At 43.8% G+C, this 22,388-nt stretch overlaps 1 long non-coding RNA gene across 2 annotated transcripts in view; it reads right to left on the bottom strand.

The window, feature by feature from the left end:
* LOC129036609 (uncharacterized) overlaps positions 1-22,388 on the bottom strand; it is a 129,766-nt gene that overhangs the window by 50,159 nt on the left and 57,219 nt on the right. The window lies entirely within an intron of this gene.

Genomic DNA, 22,388 nt, shown 5'->3' with positions numbered 1-22,388 from the left:
GCCAACATAGTGAAATCCCATCTCTACTAAAAATACAAAAAGTTAGCTGGGCGTGGATGGCGGGCACCTCTAATCCCAGCTACTTGGGAGGCTGAGGCAGGAGAATGGCATGAACCCGGGAGGCAGAGTTTGCAGTGAGCTGAGATGGCACCGCTGCACTCCAGCCTGGGTGACAGAGACAGACTCCGTCTCAAAAAAAAAAAAAAAAAAGACATCGGTGCAAACCTTCGCAGGGGTATTTGGGGCATTAAAAGAGAACATCTCTAAGGTTACAGCCCTATCCCAAGCCCCATCAGGAATTCTCCCAGACAACTCAATGACCTCCCTGGGCATATTTGCCTCCCTCTAGTCCACTCTCCACACTGCAGCCAGGTTGATCATTTAAAAAGGTACATCTGATTATGTCACCCTCTTGCCTAAATCATTTTAATGGTTTCTCATCATTCTCAGAATAGAAACCAAAATCCCTACCACAGCCCACAAAGCCCAGCCTGCAGCCTCATCTCGTTGCCTCCCCATAAGCTTCCATCTATGACAATGCCTTGTCTCCTCACCTCCTCAGAGTTATCACGCTCCTGCAGGTGGTCCTCTCTGCCTGAATGCTCTGTACCTACCTCATACCGTTCCCTGCTCACTTCTCTTGAGTAAATACCTAGGAGTGAGATTGTTATGTTACATGCTCTGTGTATGCTTAACTTCATAAGAAACTGCTGTCAATCAAGAAAAATGACAAGACAAGTCTCAATCATTTTAGGAGGTTTATTTTGCCAAAGTTAAGGCTGCACACCTGGGAGACAGGTCTATGCCTTTCTCTGAAGATGATTTTGAGGGCTCCAAATTTAAAGGGGAAAGGGCAGGATATTGAGATGTATACAATTTTCATGTAAGAGCAGGGTAAGGAAAAATAGCCATTCATGCCTTTGTGAATCTGCAGTTTTTACATAAGATGACATAGACAAATGGGGCAGAGGAAAAACGCAGGGAATCTGCTTTTTTTTTTTTAGACAGAGTCTCGCACTGTTGCTCGGGCTGGAGTGCAATGGCACAATCTCGGCTCACTGCAACCTCTGCCTCCCAGGTTCAAGCAATTCTCCTGCCTCAGCCTCCCAAGTAGCTGGGATTAGCGGCGCCCGCCACCACGCCCAGCTAACTTTTTGTATTTTTAGTAGAGACAGGATTTCACTGTGTTGGCCAGGCTGGTCTCAAACTCCTGACCTCTTGATCCACCAGCCTCCGCCTTCCAAAGTGATGGGATTACAGGTGTGAGCCACCACACCCGGCTGGGAATCTGCATTTTCCATAAGATAACATAGACGAAAATGGGCCAGGAGAACAATCTGATATGCATTTGTGTCTGGTGGGCCAGGGGTGACTGCATCCATAAAGATAAGCTATCAGTTTACATTGCCATAGTGAAATTTTAACAGAAACACCTTAGAAGATCTTGCAGCTCACAAGCAATTTCCTTGTGGGAAAACTATGGGGGAAGCTTGTAGCTTTTCATCTTGTAGCCATCTTATTTAGGAACCAAAAATGGGGAAGCAGGTTTGTGTGACCCAGTTCTCAGCTTGACTTTTCCCTTTGGCTTAATGAGTTTGGGGTCCCAAGATTTAATTTCCTTTCACACTGCCAAATTGTTTTCCAGAGTGGCTGTACCATTTTGCATTCCCGTCAGCAATGTAAGAAAGTTCTTACAAATATCAAGTGCTCCAAATCCTTGCTAGCACTTGATATTGGTAGCTTCATTGTATGCTACATTTTTTTTAGACAGAGTTTTGCTCTTGTTGCCCAGGCTGGAGTGCAATGGCGTGATCTTGGCTCACCGCAACCTCCGCCTCCCAGGTTCAAGCGATTCTCCTGCCTCAGCCTCCAGAGTAGCTGAGATTACAGGCATGTGCCATCACGCCTGGCTAATTTTGTATTTTTAGTAGAGACTGGGTTTCTCCATGTTGGTCAAGCTTGTCTTGAACTCCTGACCTCAGATGATCTGCCCGCCTCGGCCTCCCAAAGTGCTGGGATTACAGGCGTGAGCCACTGCGCCCAGCCTGTGTGCTATATTTTTAACAAAGCACAGAGTAAGTGCTATCTGATTATGAGGTTCCACTAAAGGGAATAGAAGATGAGTAACTCCTTTGAACCCATTTCAGCGAGAGCTCTCTGGTCGAAGTTATCTCCCACTCTCCCTCCAGCCTTCATAGTAATAACCTTTAGCCAAGCTGCTATGAAAGCACAGGGGATTTAACGGGCTTAACCACAGAGACTGTTTTTCAGACTGAATTGATAAAAGTACAGCAGCTTCAAAGTCTTACCTTACTATCTCTACCCAGCTCAGTCTTACTCCCAACCACGACTTCGCTGTTGGAATCAAAGTGGTGAGTGTGAAGGTCACATGTGTGAAAATGTCACAAAGGGCATACACAGAGGGCTTGAAGACTTCTGGGAGCGGAAATACTTTTGAAGGTTGGTTAACATATTTTCCGGATCAACTGCGAGTTTAACTCTTCAGAAGACTACAAGTGGATTCTTTTTTCTTTCCCTTAACACAGAACCTACATGTTGGTAAACACTTGTAGACATGGGTACCTTTGACAATTGTAGCTTCCAATAAAGTGTGCGAGGGTGCTAATATCACACCAATTAAAAGGCTGACATGCAAATTGCTAGAAGTGTTTTACAGTTTGTTTTTCATTTTATCAGAATACCCCAGTGAGAATGTTTTTGACTAATACAGTAATAAAAGGCTGGCTCTGGAGCTACCCTTTGCTAAGGTAACATATTAATGAGTCACCAGAAGCTATAAATAGAACTCAATATGAACTTCTGTCCACAATTACACCACTATTCCCACAAAGAGAGATGTTACTAATGATGGAACATGGCCTGCTAGCGACTATTACAACCAAGGCGGGTGAGGACACGGGGAACCACAGCCTTGTGGGAAATGTGCACTGTGCTACGATTTGCTGAGATGTCATTACAGTGTGTGCTTTCCCTTACAGCCTGTGAGGCAGTTTTATTGTTTTCCTTAAGAATCATCAATGTGTATGCCAGCCAAGTTTGTCAAATTCTCTCTCTCTCTCATTAAATTCCAGACAATAATTGCCTTGAGTCAGTAATTTATAGGAGAGCTCCATAACCATTTACTGGATGGATATAACACTCTGGAATTTTGTTTTGTTTTGTGTTTTTTGTTTTTGTTTTTTTTTTTTGAGATGGAGTCTCGCTCTGTCACCCAGGCTGGAGTGCAGTGGCATGATCTCTGCTCACTGCAAGCTCCGCCTCCCGGGTTCACGCCATTCTCCTGCCTCAGCCTCCTGAGTAGCTGGGATTACAGGCGTCCGCCACCAGGCCCGGCTAGTTTTTTGTATTTTTAGTAGAGACGGGGTTTCATCGTGTTAGCCAGGATGGTCTCAGTCTCTCCTGATCCATCCGCCTCGGCCTCCCAAAGTGCTGGGATTACAGGCGTGAGCCACCACGCCTGGCCAATTTTTTTTAAGACTCAGGGTCTCACTCTGTGGCCCAGCCTGGAGTAGAGTGGTGCAATCATGGCTCACCGCAGCCTCAAACACCTGGGCTCAAATGATCCTACCACTTCAGCCTCCTAAGTAGCTGGGACTACAGGTGCACAACCCACATGCAATAGTTTTTATTTATTTAGTTAGTTAGTTAGTTATTTGAGACAGAGTCTTGCTCTGTCACCAGGCTGGAGTGCAGTGGCGCAATCTCGGCTCCCTGCAACCTCTGCCTCCTGGGTTCAAGTGATTCTCCTGCCTCAGCCTCTGGAGTAGCTGGGACTACAGGCACCCGCCACCACGCCCAGCTAATTTTTTGTATTTTAGTAGAGATAGGGTTTCACCTTATTGGCAAGGATGGTCTCGATCTCCTGACTTTGTGATTCGCCCGCCTTGGCATCCCAAAGTGCTGGGATTACAGGCGTGAGCCACTGCGCCCAGCCTATTTTTTAGTTTTTTAGAGACAAGTTCTCACTATGTTGCCCAGGTTGGTCTCAAACTCCTGGCCGCAAGCCATCCTTCTTTGGCCTCCCAAAGTGCTGGGATTATAGGCACAGGCTACCACACCTGGCAATACTCCAGAATTTTGATCAGTTATATACACAGGTCAATATATTCAAGCCAATTTCCTTCAAAATATCCATTTAAATGTTCCCCCTATCAAAAGATATCTCTGCCAACAGCCCTACTATGTTTCCTCATACCTTGCTTAGCTCATTTCTTCAGGCAATAATGAGGAGAGAATAAAATGTCACCTGGAAACTGAGAAAGGGCAAACATGTCAAGACCTTGCTATTCACCACACCTTAGGTCTAGTTTCACACCAACTCTAGAGGGAGGATAGGAGACAGAAAAAGTAATGTTGAGAAAAGAGAAGTGGTCAGAAATGGTCCAGTACACAAAGTCCTACTAGAGTAGAGAGCCAGAGCTCTCTACTGTGGAAATCTATAGACTCCAGGTTCTCGGTGGAGAGATTCAGAAAGAGAAATAAAGAGACAGTAAACAAATCGTCTTCCCTGCAAGTTTGCCTGGTGGTCTCTCATTTCCCATGGCCAAGTCCTCAGTAAATGCTTCCAGTACCTGAGTCAGTCTGAGAAATCAAGGGAGGGTAGGAAAGGCGAGTTATTTGTGGTAGGCAGTAACTTTCTCTTCTTACTCACATTCCAATGCAATCTAGGCAGATGGCGGAACGTTCAAATCAATGATCTCTTCTTCACAAGTTCAGGTGAGAACTATAAGCTCTCTGTGGTCCCACTACTGGTTCCCTCATCTCTTCTTTCCTCCCCCCAGCATCATACACAGTACCCTTCTTCTCCAGGACCCTCCCTCCATCTCTGTTTTATTTTAACTAGAGTACTGTCTGCTTTTCTGCCCTTTCATGATTCAAGTCATGAAACCTAATGGGAAAAGGCAAGATGACCAAGCAAATGGAAAAGACAAACGTCTAAAATTCTGCAACAATGAGATGAATCTATCTGAAGAGGCTTCCATTCCAGAGGGCAAGAAAAGGGGAGAGAAAAGATTCCCCTTAGATGCTAGGTCCTCTGGAGGTAGTAATAAGGAGCCCAAACTATGTCTTCCTCATAGTCTAAGACTCAGTCCTACCTGAGATGCACGGGGCTTAGGATGATGCCTGTCTTTCAGAAGCACTCCCCACACCCCACTGTGGTGCCAGCTTAGGAAATTCCACAGGGACAGGGCTCAACTCTGAGCTCCAACTCCCAACCACCTTCTCCCTTTGGCTTATTCCCTCATCCTCAAAGTGGCTAGGCATACACAAACATCCCAGAAGAAGAAAGTGTTCGGATATAAGGATCCCCTGGTTTGACAGATGGCTCAAAGTTCAAGTGGTACAGAAAAGACAAAAACAGGAAGTGTAAGGACATAGGGGTGTCTATAGCAGCAGAAGCTGAAGAAAGACTGGAATGGAGAATGGATGCACATAGAGAACAGGGAGTACTCTCTCTGTGCCTCTGCTTTAGTCTTTAAAGACAAAGAAACTTCCAGAACCAAGGTATTGACTATCATAATCCTATGCTCTTTCTATATCACAACTCTGCCTCGTAAGGATGTCTGGCTAGTTTTTCTCATATCTGCAAGCCTAGCCATACTCTTAACACGGCCAGGGTTATGAATATAAGGTCTTCTATGGTGTAACTTGTGCCAATGAATGAGATGGGATCTATTTCGATGCTGCAATAACCAGTTGTATATCTATTGGTAAATAGTAAAAACCCCAGAGAGATGCAAATTGATAGCCAGTCAATCCCAAGCACTCAAAATTATTCTGTAGACTGTCTCAACAGACTCTAGGACTAATCTAGCCTCGCTAATCCTCTGGTAAGAAGGATCTCACCCACGCTACTCCACTCAGAGAGAAATTGGATCCAGACCCATGCTGAGCCCTCAGAGTTCTGGTTAGACCACAGCAGAGATGATGACCTCAGAACTCTGGGTCCATGTGAGCCAGGAGTAATCTCCAAGACAGCACAAAAGCTACAGGCTTACCTGCTAACCATCAACAATTTTTTAAGATTCCTCAAACTTTCTAAAGAGAATTCAGTTTGTTACAGATTCACAAGGAGAAGATTGGACCAAGACCCAGAGGCTGAGATCAGTATAGAGATCTTTTAAAATTAGCCGGGTGTGGTGGTGGGTGCCTGTAATCCCAGCTACCTGGGAGGCTGAGACAGGAGAATCTCTTGAACCCAGGAGGCAGAGGTTGCAGTGAGCTGAGATTGCACCATTGCACTCCAGCCTGGGCAGCAAGAGTGAAACTTCATCTCAAAATAAATAAATAAATAAAGATCTTTTAACATAAAGCCCAGCCAGGTACAACCTTCCAAGATCAGATCTTCCAAATATCAGAATGACCTGGGAGCACATTTTTTTAGGTTTTTTAAAAATTGAGATAGAATGTATATGACATAAAATTAACCATTAACCATTTTAAAGCATACAATTCAGTGGCATTTAGTACATACACAATGTTGGGCAATCATTACCTCTAACTATTTCCAAGAAGTTTCACCACTCGCAAGGACATTCCTTACCCATTAAAAAATCACATTTGGGCTATGGCTCATGTCTATAATCTCAGCACTTTGGGAGGCTGAGGCAGGCAAATCCCTTGAGGCCAGGAGTTCAAGACCAGCCTGGCCAACATGGTGAAACCCCGTCTCTACTAAAAATACAAAAATTATCTGGGTGCAGTGGTGTGCATTTGTAATCCCAGCTACTTGGGAGGCTGAGGCATAAGAATCACTTCAGCCAGGGTGAGAGAGGTTGCAGTGAGTGAGATTGCACCACTACACTCCAGCCTGGGCAACAGAGCAAGACTCTTGTCTCCAAAAAACAAAGAAATTACACTAGAGGAGCATTTTTAAAGTATATATTCCAAGGCCCCATACTGAAGAAATTGCAAATCCATGGGAAGGGGAATATTTTTCAAAACTTCTCAGGTATCTCACTTTTAGGTATTTACCTAAGATAAGTGGAAACATGTTCCTACAATGAACTATATACATGAATAGTTATAATATTTTTATTCATAATCACCCAAACCTGGTAAAAACCCAAATGTCTCTCAGTTGAGTAACACTCAGACAAACAGTGATACATCTGTACAATGGAATAGTACTAAGCAATTAAAAAGAACAAACTTGCAACAGCAAGGATGACTCTCCAGTGTATTATATGCAGGAATACAACCCATTTTCCATACTGTATTCCATTTATATGACATGCTGGAAAATGCAAAACCATAGTGAAGGAGAACAGATTAGTGGTTTCCAGGATTGAAAGGCTGAGGCTGGGTTTTGAGCACAAAGGGGTAGCACAGGGCATTTCTGGAGGGGTGATGGGCTGTTCTACAACTTGATTGTGGTGGTAGTGACAAGCATATGTTAAAACTCATAGAGCCTCTAAAAGTGTGAATTTTACTAGATTTAAATTTTACAAAGTTTTAGACCTCTCTGTTGGTTTCTGATGAACAGCCTCTTTGGGGAACCAGTGCATAGGACTGAGATGGGATCATTCCCTTGACCTTTTCACAGGACTTGCAAAGGGGTGGCTCGCTTACTCAGTCTGCGGCACTCAAACTCCTTGCTGGAGGCAGAGCACACAGGTGGGTGGGTGCAGGAGCCACAGTGAGTGTCTTTGGGCGCTGGTGGTAAGGAAACCCCTACCAGCCCGTGGCAGCATCTAGGGATTGCCCGTGACCCCTGGAGCCCCAGAGGGTGTTTGTTACAGTGTGTTCCTTTAACTTTGCAATCTGTGAACGGCTTAAGCATTAACCAGCTTAGTGGAGGGTCAAGGTGACAGCCTTTTATACCCTGCCCTCTTAGTACCTAAGTTCTTGTCTGGCATCCAGGAAGAATCAGGTTACATAAACAGATGGAAGGGTTGTGTACAAGGAGGATTTTATTGGGTGGTGGAAGTGGCTCTCAGTGAGAAAGGGAGCTGGAAGGGGGATGGAGTGGGAAGATAATCTTCCCTTGGAGTTTGGCCATCCTCAGCCAAACTCTTCCCCAAAGTCCCATCCATCAAGCCATCCCTCTGAAGTCAAACTGCTTTTCTCCAATGTCCAGCTGCTTCTTCTCTTCTCTCCTTCTCTGCCACTCCACTCTGCTCCTCTGCCAGTGACCCTCGGGGTTTTTATGGGTACAGGATTGGGGGTGTGGTGGGCCAGGGTGGTTTTGAAAAGGCAACATTTGGGTGAGAAAACAGGAATGCATGCTCTCATTTAGGGCTGTGGGTCCAGGCTTGAGAGAAGAGCCCTTGCCAGGGACCCTATCCTTTTCTACATAGTATTTCCCTGCCTCCTGTCCATATCAGGATGACGTTAGACAACCTAGTTATTCTTTAATCCATTCAAGTTACACTTTGGACACTCGGGACTCATTGACTTATCATTACTATTTCTCTGGTCATTATCATAGCATTTGAATATTTTCCACAGAGTAGAGGTACAAAAGTAATCTGGCATGCTGACACAACACATATGGTATGTATTTGAGTATATGACAGACCACAGGGCATTGGCTACATAATGGTTTTGTTCCAGTGTTTGCCAAGCTGAAATCACCACACCATATGTAGTGACTTTAGAATTTTCTTTAAAATGAGTTATATTTTATCTCTTCATCAAATTAATCTTGATCCATTGATATGAAAGACATTCCCACTGATGTGATCAAAATACAATCTATGAATTTAGCACAAAACATGTTGAACAACTGAAACATGTTTAACAAAACGTAATGTTTTACCAACTGATTTTTAAGATCAGTCCTGCTATAGTTTGAATATCTATCCCCTCCAAAGCTCGTGTTGTAATTTTTTTTTTTTTTTGAGACGGAGTTTCGCTCTTGTTGCCCAGGCTGGAGTGCAATCATGCAATCTTGGCTCACCACAACCTCTGCCTCCCGGGTTCAAGCGATTATCGTGCCTCAGCCTCCCAAGTAGCTGGGACTACAGGTGTGCCACCATGCCCAGCTAATTTTTTGTATTTTTAGTAGAGATGGGGTTTCACCAGGTTAGCCAGGATGGTCTCAATCTCCTGACCTCATGATCCACCCGACTTGGCCTCTCAAAGTGCTGGGATTACAGGTGTGAGCCACCACGCCTGGCCTTGTGTTGTAATTTAATCCCCAATGTGACAGTATTGAGAGCTGAGGCCTTTAAGAGGTGATTGGGTCAAGAGGGATTAATGGATTAATGGGCTAATGGATCAACAAGTTTTCATGAGAGGGGACTGGTGGCTTTACAAGAAGAGGAAGAAGATGAGCTAGCATGCTCAGCCCCTGTACCACCTCAGGACTCTGCAGAGAGTCCCCGTCAGCAAGAAGGCCCTCACCAGATTCAGCCTCTTGACCTCGGACTTGTCAGCCTCAGGCTTGACCTTCTTGCCAGCCTTATAAGAAATAAGTTCATTTCTTATAATTGTAAAAATAAATTCCTTTTTTTAAATCAACTACCCAGCTTCATGTATTCTGGTATAAGCAACAGAAAACAGACTAAGACAAACCCCAAATAAAAAACAAATAAACAAAAAAATCCAGAAGCTTTTATGTGATAAAGCTAATGATCCTAACCAACTCCAGTGAAGATCATTTTGGTTCTTTTCATAAAGTTCAATACCTATTTTATAGAAAAGAAAAGAGGTTAACTTAGACAAGATTCAAAGAGAGTAGATAGCATATTTTTTAATAGACTCCTCATAGAATCATGGATCTCTTTGTGAAAATTTACAACTATGGAAAACATTAAAATAATGTGCAGATATTTATGTATACAACCAGCCTCACTGATTACCATCTAACTTCATGTTTAATCTCACTTAAAAAAAAAAAAAAGGCATATCCTGCTGTGGCTGATCATCCACTCAAAACAACATGACTAAAATTCAAATAGAAACTCCCACATAAAATAAGAAGAAAAGAAACAAAAAGTAGGCAATGTTTAGATTGGAAGATAAAGATCATTTCAACTGTGGAACAAACAAAACAAAGATCTCTCCATGCCTTGAGGTAGATCCTATCTGATGTTTCTACCCCCTTAGGTATACTTTCTACTTTGCAATTCTCCTTGCTTGCACTGTTTTCAAACGATTTCTGTTAATATTATTGCTTTGCTTCCTCCTTACTTTGCAAACAATAGCTGCAACTCTTTCTGAGACGCTCTGTTCACATTGTGTCTTTTTTTAGAGCTGCTTGTGCCTGAGAGGAAATAGAGCTACAAGTGTTTCCTTTCCATTCAAAACTTGCATTTTTTTTTGTAGTGGGGGAGGTAGCTGAGGCTTATAATTTGCTCCAGACAGTTTGAGATAGCACTGAGTTTTCCAATATGCCTCTCTTGAAGTCCTTGTGTTATAAATTACTTATAAATTTTATCACAACTTCCTGGAAGCAAACTAAGCAAATTCTCCTGAAGCCAGATGGCTCAGCAGACTTTTCAGATGTTGCTGCTCTCTTGCAGGCTCCTGCTTCTGTTGCCCCACATCTCAAAAATGCATCCAATTAGAAAGTGCATAAAAAGCTCATCATTTCACAGGTTCCCAGCAAAAGTTCCTCCCCCATGAAGGAATATACAAGAAGGAAAAAAGTAATTTGACACTGTCTTAAGCTTAAAACAGTGACAGCAGTCCTCCAACTTTCTCACCTAAGTGCCTCTAGGTAGGAATGCACAGCCCCGGAGACCTAGAATCTATCCCGACATTCTGTTTAATAATATACAACTGGCAATCCGTATCCATGGGTTCTGCATCCATGAATTCAACCAACTACCAATGGAAAATGTCCAGGAGGAAAAAAATGGTTGGCTGCTAGGCGCGGGGGCTCACGCCTGTAATCCCATCACTTTGGGAGGCCGAGGCAGGCAGATCACGAGGTCAGGAGTTCGAGACCAGCCTGGCCAATATGGTGAAACCCCATCTCTACTAAAAATACAAAAATTAGCCAGGCGTGGTGGTGGGTGCCTGTAATTCCAGCTACTCAGGAGGCTGAGGCAGAGAATTGCTTCAACTCGGGAGGCAGAGGCTGCAGTGAGCCGAGATTGCGCCACTGCACTCCGGCCTGGGCAACACAGCAAGACTCTGTCTCAAAAAAAAAAAAAAAAAAGGATGGCTGCATCTGTACTGTGTACTGAACATGTACGTACCTTTTCTTCTTCTTATTTCTAAACAATATAGCATAACAACTGTTTGCATAGCATTTGCATTATATGAATACAAGAGGATCTGCATAGAGTGCATGCAAATACAACACCACTTTATATTAGGGACTTGAGCATCATGGATTTTAGTATGCATAGGGGGTACTGGAACCAATCTCCATCATGGATTGAGTAACAACTGTGTATCTATGGTTTAAAATAAAAATTACATTGGGAGATTTGCAAAAATTTGATAGTAAAAAATGACTCTTCAGGAAAGTTGCTATGTTTATTGTATGAATCAGAATTCTTTTGGTTGCGACAGACCACATTTTGAAGTTAAATACGATCTTAAATAGCTTACAAAGAAAAGGGCACCTATTGTTTCATATAACCAGGAAGGACAAGGGAAAGGATGATTGAAAAGCTTATGACTAGCCGGGCGCAGTGGCTCATGCCTGTAATTCCAGCACTTTGGGAGGCCAAGGCGGGTGGATCACAAGGTCAGGAGATCAAGACCATCCTGGCTAACACAGTGAAACCTTGTCTCTACTAAACATACAAAAAATTAGTCAAGCGTGGTTGCGGGTGCCTGTAGTCCCAGCTACTCGGGAGGCTGAGGCAGGAGGATGGTGTGAACCCAGGATGAGCTGAGATCACACCACTGCATTCCAGCCTGGGCGACAGAGCAAGACTCCGTCTCAAAAAAAAAAAAAAAAAATTTGTAGGCCGGGTGCGGTGGCTCACGCCTGTAATCTCAGCACTTTGGGAAGCTGAGGTAGGCAGATCACAAGGTCAGGAGTTCGAGACCAGCCTGGTCAACATGGTGAAACCCTGTCTGTACTAAAAATACAAAAAATTAGCCGGGAATGGTGATAGGCGCCTGTAGTCCCAGCTACTCAGGAGGCTGAGGCAGACGAATCACTTGAACCCGAGAGGCAGAGGTTGCAGTAAGCCAAGCTTGAGCCACTGCACTCCAACCTGGGCAACACAGCTAGACTTCGTCTCAAAAAAAAAAAAAGAAAAAAAGAAAAGCTTATGACCACAAGAAAACTTTTCCTCTCCACTTCTTGTTTTTGTTTCTTTACACAAGCAGTGGATTTGTGGGCTCATATTTCAGTTTTAATTAATTAAAATAATTAAGGTAATATACATATGCAAACACACCCATCATATTTAGAAGATTCAAGTTGTGTATTAAAACAGTAGGGTGCAAAGGAACAACACCCCCAAAAGGGGACAGACACGGCACAGACATGGCCCTGGGGGGAACTGTTCTAAGCTAAAAACAGGTTGTTTTTAGCTTGTGGCTTCAGGAATTTCCAGGCATAAAGCCCCACAGTCCGAAGAATATATTTTACATCAGTTTGAGAAATACAGACATATGCCATATGTCATATAGGCCTCAGAGGGTTTCAAATGTGATGTCCTATAAATGAATTCTCTAGTGAAGAACTGCCTTTGTTCTCTGATAATGAGATGGGAGAGTTCCCTTGACCCCTTCTCCGGCCTTGCTACAGAGGTGTGGCTTGTTTACCTCCATACTCAACTCCCTTGTGAGAGAGGGAGCTGGGGTGAGTGCCTTTGGGTACTGGCAGGAACAAGCCCCGTACCAGACTACAGCAGCATCTAGGTGTTGCCCGGGACCTCTGGAACCCCAGAAGGCACGTGTTATAAACAATGCTCTTCTAGCTGTTGCCATCCACGGAGGGCTTAAGGGTTAAACACCTCAGTGAAGAGTCAGTGTGACAGCCTTTTTGGGTTCTTGCACCCAGTGCGTCCCAAATTCTTGTCCAGCATCCAGGAAGAATCAGGATTGAAGGGTGGTGTATGTGGAGAATTTTACTGAGTGATGAAAGTGGCTCTCAGTGGGATAGGATGCTGGAAAGGGGATGAAATAGGAAGATCATCTTCCCCTGGAGTTTGGCCGTCCCCAGAGGAACTCCTCTCTGACCGTCCCTGGCCAAACTCCCCTCCAACCATAGTCTCTGGTGTCCAGCTGCCTCTTTTCCTCTCGACATTCAGACACTTTTCTCTTTCTCTGCTGCACCATTCTGCTCCTCTGACAGGGGAGCCTGGGGTTTTTATGGGTACTGGGCCAGGGACATGGCAGGCCAGAGTGGTTGGGAAAAGGCAACATTCAGATGGGAAAACAGGAATGCATGTGCTCACTTAGGGCCATGGTCCATGCTTGAGGGTGGAGCCCTCACCATGCACCCTGCCCTCTTCTACCCAGTATTTCCCACCTCCTGCCTACATAAATAAGACAGTTAGATGGATGGTGAGAGTCTCAGTGTAACTCAATGCAGGTTTGGTCGCTTGTCGTTTGCAGAGTACAGTTAACATGAGTGGGGTATGGTAGAAAGAAAGTGACTTCATTAACCAAATCTAGCAATGGGGAAGTAGCCTGATGCCCTCCAAAGTAATCACTTTGATTTTTGGGGGAAAGGCAAGTGCTTAAAAAGGGGAAATTTTGCCGGGCGTGGTGGCTCACGCCTGTAATCCCAGCACTTTGGGAGGCTGAGGCGGGTGGATCACTTGAGGTCACGAGCTCGAGACCAGCCTGACCAACATGGTGAAACCCCATCTCTACTAAAAATACAAAAAATTAGCTGGGCGTGGTGGCGGGTGCCTGTAATCCCAGTGACTCGGGAGGCTGAAGCAGGAGAATCACTTGAACCCGGGAAGCAGAGGTTGCAGTGAGCCAAGATTGCACCATTGGACTCCAGCCTGGACAACAGAGCGAGACTCCATCTCAAAAAAAAAGAAAGAAAAAAAAAAAAGGCGGGGGGGAACCTTGATATGGAAGGCAGGCAAGAATTGTGCTGAGTACAATGTCTACATGTCTTGTTCAGTTGGATATCTTGGGTCCCAGTCTACCTGGAGCGCAGGCTGGCATCATCTCAACAATGGTTGGGTTGTTGACTAGTTGCCTTGAAGTAATCTCTCAGATTTTGCAGCTGGGTCTCAGGCTTGGTCTGCCTGTCTCAAGATTAGCCCCAGGAACTTCTAAGAAGGCACATAATTAGATACTAGCATACAGTTAGGTAAATGTGAAGGGAGTATATATGGTGAGAAGGGGAGGGACATGGATATCTTAAGGCTAAGGGAAAAAGGCTTCTGCAGTTTGTGTCAAGGTTATATCTTGAAACCCAAGAGAAAGGAAAACAGGTTTTAAGATGCGTGTTGAAGTTAAGCTGCCCAGTTACATCAGTAGCCTGTTGGAGACAAGGCAATGAGGGGTCACTGAATACACTCTGCCAGAAAAAAATAACAAAATATTAGCGTATGGGAAGACAGAAAGGGAAGGAAGGAAGGAATAAAGTGGAGAGGGGAAGAGGAGTTGGCATGAGTCTGAAAATTACATTAAAAATCCGTAGAAGTAGGCTGGGCGTGGTGGCTCACGCCTGTAATCCCAGCACTTTGGGAGGCAAGGTGGGTGGATCACAAGGTCAAGAGATTGAGACCATCCTGGTCAACATGGTGAAATCCTGTTTCTACTAAAAATACAAACATTAGCTGGGCATGGTGGCACACGCCCGTACACTCAGCTACTCGGGAGGCTGAGGCAGGAGCATCACTTGAACCCAGGAGGTGGAGGTTGCAGTGAGCCAAGATCGCACCACTGCACTCCAGCCTGGTGACAGAATGAGACTCTGTCTTAAAAAGAAAAAAAAAAACAAAAAAATCCATAGAAGTGAGGCCAAGGACTTCCTAAAAACTAGGAGATTAAATGTTAAATTTTAAGTTGTTTGTGCTACTACAGAATAAATCCTGTGGCAGAGACAGATTACAAAAGCTGTTTTCATCCTGGCCTCAAATCTAAACTATATTTCCCAGCCTCCACGGCAGTTAGGTATAGCCATGTGACTACGAGTCAATGGAAAGTGGGCAGAGGTGGTGTGTGCCACCTCCAGATGTGGCCAATATAACTCCCAAAGTATCTCGTTGCAGCCTTCCTTGTCTCCTCAAACACTTCTCTTCAAATCTGGCAGTTCTTCCACATGCCTTTCCCTCTCCTGCAGGCTGATTGCAGAGGATCAAGTTGGGGACTCTAATACCCTAGAAGATTCTGAAGCCACTAGAGAAGAGCTCCAGTCTGTGAAGGACTATATGGATCAGGCCCTCTCCAACCCCCACTGAACAGTGATATCAGGAAGAAAGAATCCTTTTGTTGTTATTGCTAAGTTACTATAATAGGGCTTGTTTGTTACAGCAGTTGACTTATCCTGACTAATACAAACCTATTCTTCACTTCATCCCCTCTGAAGTCTTTTTTTAAAAAAACCTACTATACATACAAATGTCCTGTAAGAGCTCTGGCCGGGTGCGGTGGCTCACACCTATAATCACAGCACTTTGGGAGGCCAAGGCGGGAGGATCACAAGGTCAAGAGATCGAGACCATCCTGGCCAACATGGTGAAACCCCGTCTCTACTAAAATACAAAAATATTAGCTGGGCATGGTGGCGTGTGCTTGTAGTCCCAGCTACTCAGGAAGCTGAGGCAGGAGAATCACTTGAACCTGGGAGGCGGAGGTTGCAGTGTGCCGAGATCGTGCCACTGTACTCCAGCCTGGCAACAGAGCAAGACTCCGTCTCAAGGAAAAAAAAAAAAAAAAAAGAGCTCTGTGGCAATCAAAAGGAGACTATGTTTCACATCTAGGCTAACATGGCATGAAACACAAACCACATTTATAGTAAAGCAACATGTTCCATGATCTAAACCCATTTGCAAAAGCAAAGAGTTCAGAGTCAGAGCCACTCCTATGGAATTTGCAGAAGTATTGGAATGGGCCTTGACTTCTACTGAGCATAGGATGAGGGAGGTTTTAGGAAACGTCGTCTAAATCTGAGGGAACCAGCAATCTCCAAATGATATATGGTTTACATTGTTATTTTTTTGTGGTTCAGGGTGCCATGAGGGAGAGTAGTTTTTGACTCACCTGTCAAGGATGGAGATTTTAAAACTCTTGCGACCACAAAACCCTGAAATGATACTTAAATCCCTTAGATACTTAAAGAATTGTTTTATGGCCAGGTGAGGTGGCTCACTCCTGTAATCCCAGCACTTTGGAAGGCCAAGGCGGGAGGGTCACTTGAGGCCAGGAGTTCAAGACCAGCAAGACCCTGTCTCTACAAAAAAATCTTAAAAACTAGCCGGGTGTGGTGGCATGTGCCTGGTGTCTTAGCTTCTTAGCTTCTTGGGAGGCTGAGGTGGGAGGATCACTTGAGCCCAGGAGTTTGAGGTTACAGTAAGCTATGATTATGCCACTACACTCCAGCCTGGGAGACAGAGTGATACCCTGGTCTCTTAAAAAAGGAATTGTTTTACTCTTACTCTGAAAGTTACACTGAGAAATTCCTGGTGGACAGCTGAATGGATCTGTTTAACTGTCAGGGAAGAGAGTAGCCAGGGTCTCTGCTTTCCTGGCTGCCCTGCCCTGAATTAGTTCCCCACCACCCCCGATCTTTGTTGTTTTCCTTTAAGGCATGAATGAAATACCTATTATGGTGTTTATTTTATAGGTATGTTGTCCCCACCAGACTCTAAGCTCCGTGAGGACAAGGGCTGTGTCTGTTTATCCTCCAGTGTATATCTGGCACCTAGCACAGTGCCTCTCCCACACTCCATGGATATTTGTTGAAATAACATAAAATCTGTAAATGTGGGAGCCTCAGACAGTCACCAGTTGGCGTCAGAGAATTCATCTTCTAATACAGTTTTGACCAACCAAAATTATTTTAACTAATTATCTGAAAATGCATTATTACCTTTCTTTATACAAATAACATATAGCATTTATCGTGTATGAATATGACATGAGTTCTCATACTCAAATTTTGCAATAGCAATATAGATTTTTTGGGCTTTTTGCTTTGTTTTTTATGGGTAACATCTGTTTCTTCCTAGAAAACACATGAAATCCCTTTCCATGTGTTATAGACTAGATCGAGTTTGAAACTAAAAGTGATTATCTCTCTTCAGTCCAGGCAATGGAAATGTTAAGTAAATAAACAGCCTTCCTGGCTGAACCTCCGCTGACCTGCCTACTGGAATCTTTCTTATCAGAGTTCCAGGAATGATCACTTTTGTTTTTTAAGAACAAGATATTGAAAGAGCATAATAATATCCTTTTTCTGATTGCTTTGTACAAATCTGGCAGTCCTTACTCAAAACAAGCCTCTTAGATTCATATTTGACTTTTCCTTACCATGTCCCACCCTCTCCCAGCCATTAGAATTCAAAAGTTCAATTAGCCAGGCGTGGTGGCGGGCGCCTGTAGTCCCAGCTACTTGGGAGGCTGAGAGGCATGAGAATGGCGTGAACCCGGGAGGCGGAGCTTGCAGTGAGCCGAGATCGCGCCTCTGCACTCCAGCCTGGGCAACTGAACGCGACTCCGTCTCAAAAAAAAAAAAAGAATTCAGAAGTTCAAACTAACACCTTAATATCTTCTTAGCAGTTTTTAATTGTTTTGTGCAAATTGACAGTGAATATATACTTATCTCCTTTCTTTTGTCAACTTACTAGGGGCAGATTCAGTAAGTACCTGTTGATTTTCTTCTTTCCTTCATTCTGAGAATAAGCCCTTGGTATTATTGTTGCTTCTTAGAATAGTGGAGAGGATAAATAATACATTCTACATCAACCTCTTCATTTTATAAATAAGGCAACTAAAACCTAAAGTAACCAAGCTTACTTGCCCGAAGTCAGATAGCTAGTTAGCAGTAGATCACTTTCCCTCTGATTTTACTTCAGTAATATAATATGCTGATATTTTCTTGACAGATTAACTTATATATGCTTTGAGTTCATCATGCAATGGCAAAGTAATTTACAATGTACCATTATAAGTAGACACATGTCACTCCAAGAGCAGAATTTCTAGTGTTGGTAAATTACACTAAAACACTTGCCCTTTCTGAAATATTCCATATGGTTTTGTTGTGTTTATGCTATTACACATAATTTTACCTCAGTCTAGAATCTCCTTTCTTACCTGGTGAATTCTTTTTATTCATCAACACTTAGTTCGAAGGCCACCTTCTCTTTGCAGCCTTCCTTGTCTCCTCAAACTCTCTCTTCCCTGTATTGCCATGGCTCATTATGCTGCGTTTATAGTCCACAAAGCTGAATGTCTTGAGGCCAGGACCTTGATGTCTATGTGGCTTCCCGGAACCTAGCACTGCTTTGTGCACTTACTGGACACTTAATTAATATCATTGACTTAGTAAATGAATTAATAAGTAAACTGAATTAAACACCCGCTGACAAAATTCATTACTCACTTCTTGTGAGGCACAGCAGAAAAGGACAAACTAAAGATGCTTTATAGATCCTGTCCATGTGGTTCCTATAGCTGCTAAATGACAAAAATGTCTAAAGCATCCTGCACAGCGCTGACATTGACACGTAGTAAATGTTCTTTTACTTTGCTTTCCCCATGTCCAGTCTCCATTATGAACATACAATTATTGTAGTGGAATGAAGATGGAAAGATCAATGTTTTAAGTTTTGTCAAATATTGTGAGGGGAGAAATAAACTCCTTTGTCCTTTGAATGATTGATTGGTCTGTCCCATGGAGGTGGCTGAGCAGGTTGACATCCAACCCAGTTGGAAGAGTATCTTGGTTCCCAACACAAAGAAGACAATGCAGATCTGTGTGGTTGGAGGGACTGGGATTTACTTCTAACATAACTTAAAGTACTTGGCACGCAGTAAGCCCTCAATAAATAAGAGTTTATTGTTACCCCCTCTCAATGAGTAGTGGCTTTCCAGATCCTCACTGTGAGAAAGATGACAAAGCTACTTCTAAACTCAGAGAACATAAAAATGCCATGGTCAATTAGCTATGTCTGCCTTGGACACAAGATAGGGAAATGGAACTTTTTTTCCTGGATCTAGAATCCATTGCCTTAAAATAAAGCAGGCTTGAGATAACTCACTGAGTTAGTGGAGCTTACAGAGGGACTGAACAGAAGACTTGAATTTTACCATTGGTAGAATGTACAAGTGTCGTTTACTATCAATAGCTGCACTCTGCAATACAGTAGCCACTAGCCACATGGTGCTTTAAATTTAAATGAATTAATTTTTTAAATTTAATTTAATTTAATTTTTTTTTGAGATGGAGTCTTGCTCTGTCACCCAGGCTGGAGTGCAGTGGCGCAATCTCGGCTTACTGTAACCTCTGCCTCCCAGGTTCAAGGGATTCTCCTGCCTCAGCCTCCCAAGTAGCTGGGATTACAGGTGCCAGCCACCATGCCCAGATAATTTTTGTATTTTTAGTAGAGACGGGGTTTCAGCACATTGGCCAGGCTGGTCTCAAACTCCTGACCTCATGATCTGCCTGCCTCGGCCTCCTAAAGTGCTGGGATTACAGGCGCGAGCCACCGTGCCTGGCCTAAATGAATTAAAATTAAATAAAATTTAACCAACAGTTCCTCACAGGTCAAGTGCTCAATAGCTATATGTGCCTATTGGCTACCATATTAAACGGTGTAGACCTTTTTCATCATCACAGAACATTCTATTGGACAGAGTTTCTCTCTAAGATGTCTTAAAAAATTGTGAACGGGGCACAATAACTCACTCCTATAATCCCAGCACTTTGGGAGGCCAGAGCAGGCTGATCGCTTGAGCTCGGGAGTTCAAGACCAGCTTGGGCAACATGGTGAGACCCTGTCTCCACCAAAAAAAAAAAAAAATTAGCCAGGAGCAGTGGTGTGCATCTGTGGTCCCAGCTACTTGGAAGGCTGAGGTGGGAGGATTGCTTAAGCCCAGGAGGCGCAGGCTGCAGTGAGTCAAGATTGTGCCACTGCACTCCAGCCTGGGTGACAGAGTGAGATCCTGTCTCAATTAAAAATAATAATAATAATAAGGAATAGGGCTTCTCACATAGGAAATATAGTCATTTAAATCAATACCATGATCATACTCAATGGGAAAGCACAAGAGTTCCATCCATTAGCATCATCAAAACTACAAGAATGATTACTCTCAAAATTACCATTTAAGTCTTCTGGAATTTTAGGCAAATGACAGTAAGCCGTAGAAACTCTAAACTCATTTATTGTTTTGGATATCTTGATATCTCAAGTGACAAGGCCTGACATCCTCTCAGTCCACCTTTTGCTCCAACCACTGCTGTACAGCCTGCTTCCTGCAGGTGTAACGTGACAGCACCTGATTCAGCCATGCCTCATCACTCCAGCTCTCATGCTCTGGGGCTTCTCTGACACATCAGTGGGATGCTGCAGGAAGCTGCCTGGCCTAGCGCATGAGGGCAAGGGCACGAGGCCTGTGTAGTGGCACAGGACCCTGTGCTCAGATGGGCCTCATTCTTGGTTTGGGGCTCTACTATCTCTATCTTGAAATTATGAATACTTTTTGAACAATGACCTGTAATTTTATTTTGCACTGAGCCTTGCAAATCATGTCGCTGGTCCTACATGCATCCATGGAAACGTAAGCCCTTGACCCAAAGCTGAAACAGAATCTGGTGGGTAGATACACCTTCCACTGCCCCTGGAATGCACAGTTCTTAGACACATGGCTTCACAGAAGATGCCCATCATCACAATCCAGTCTTAAGTAGTCCACTGCAGTGACCACTTACAACAGATATCTGTATTGGCCTTCCCTCCTTCACTGTTTTACTTCCCCAACCTCATTCCTCTTGCATGATTCACTTCCCAAAATGCATGCAACCCCTGATAACAGACTATTTTATAGAGGGAACCCAGGCAAAAACGGTATTTTTCTAGTGTTTTCTATGTGCCACAGTTCTCGATTCCAGGAAATCAGAAGTAAACAAGACAAAATTATCTGCTGTCATAGAGTTTACATTCCAGGTAGCAAAGACACAAATAAATGAACAAATAAACAAGATCATTACAGATTATGGTAAATGACATGAAGAACACAAACAGTGTGCTCTGAGAGCAGAAAGGGTGGGAATATGGATATTGCATATGAGGCCTGAATAATGAGGAGGCAAACACACACCAAGGGCTAGGAGAAGATGTTCCAGACAGTGGGAGTAGCAAGTCCAAAGGCTCTAGGGTGAATACACTCTTGATGTGTTCCAGGGACAGAAGAGAAGACAGAGTGGTGTTCCAGAGAACAAGAGGAGAGGTAGTACAAGATGCTACGAGAGATTGGAAGAGACCAATCACACAGGGCCACGTTAAGGAGTTTATGTTTATTCTAAGCGCTATGGGAAGTCACTGAAAGGTTTTCAATAAGGGAGTGTATTCTGATTTATGTTTTTAAAATATTGCCCTGTGAAAAGAATGTATTGGAGGAGAGCCATTTAGAAAGCTATTACAGGAGTCAAGGTGATAGCTGATGATGGCTCAAAGGAAGGTGGGAGCAGGGAAGATGGAGAGAGGGAGGAATTACATCAGGGTAGGTGCACTAAGCAGCCCATGCCATTGAGCCAAGGTCTGATCTTGGCCACAGATGAACAAGCTCCTACTGGAGCAAAAAGCACGTTGGCAAGTTCTCTCATCAGTGCAGAGGCTGTGGCCACTGCCATATCCCTACTGAGGAAGGAGACAGAGAGGAGCAGAGCTGAGGAGGGAGGTTGGGGAGAGAGGGGCAAGGCTGAGGCAGAGGGCAAGAAAACAAGGGGAAGGAAGGTGGCAGATCGCTGATACAGCAAATCAGTAGCTTAGACCACAGCTGCCTTGGGAAGCCCCTGGCCAGCACTTAGATCTACAGAAACTGCTGCTTGCAGCCGGAAGGCATCTTCTGCGCTTCCCGGATAAGCACCAGCCCTGCTCCTCTCCTTCTTCCCCTCCCCCAACCTCATCCTCAGTTCACTGTATTTGTTGTAGGAGTGAAGAGAGCAGAAAAGAGAGATTGCTTTAGACAGTGCACTTTTCACACATTTTCAGCAACTGAAAATATTCATGAAACGGAAATAAGAGACATAATGATTTGGAAAAGATCAATGTTATTTCCAGATGATTGGATTATGCACTTAGAAAACCCGGCGTGGCTCAACTACAAGCCTTTCAGAATTCCTAAGAAAGTTCTTCAGTGTCGTCAAATACAAAATATCCAGAAATCTATAAGTGTTCCATATACCATCAGTAAGTTAAACAACCTAATAGGAGTAATAAGCCCAAATATAATACAAAAATATTTAAAACTATAGAAATAACCCTAGCAAGAAATGAGTATGCCTATGTGAAAACAACCACAAAAACAACAGC

The sequence above is a fragment of the Pongo pygmaeus genome, chromosome 4 (genome assembly GCF_028885625.2).
Source record: "Pongo pygmaeus isolate AG05252 chromosome 4, NHGRI_mPonPyg2-v2.0_pri, whole genome shotgun sequence".
Classification (NCBI taxonomy): domain Eukaryota; kingdom Metazoa; phylum Chordata; class Mammalia; order Primates; family Hominidae; genus Pongo; species Pongo pygmaeus.
Note: the sequence above shows the minus strand (reverse complement) of the source record. Positions and strands in the feature narration are given on the sequence as shown.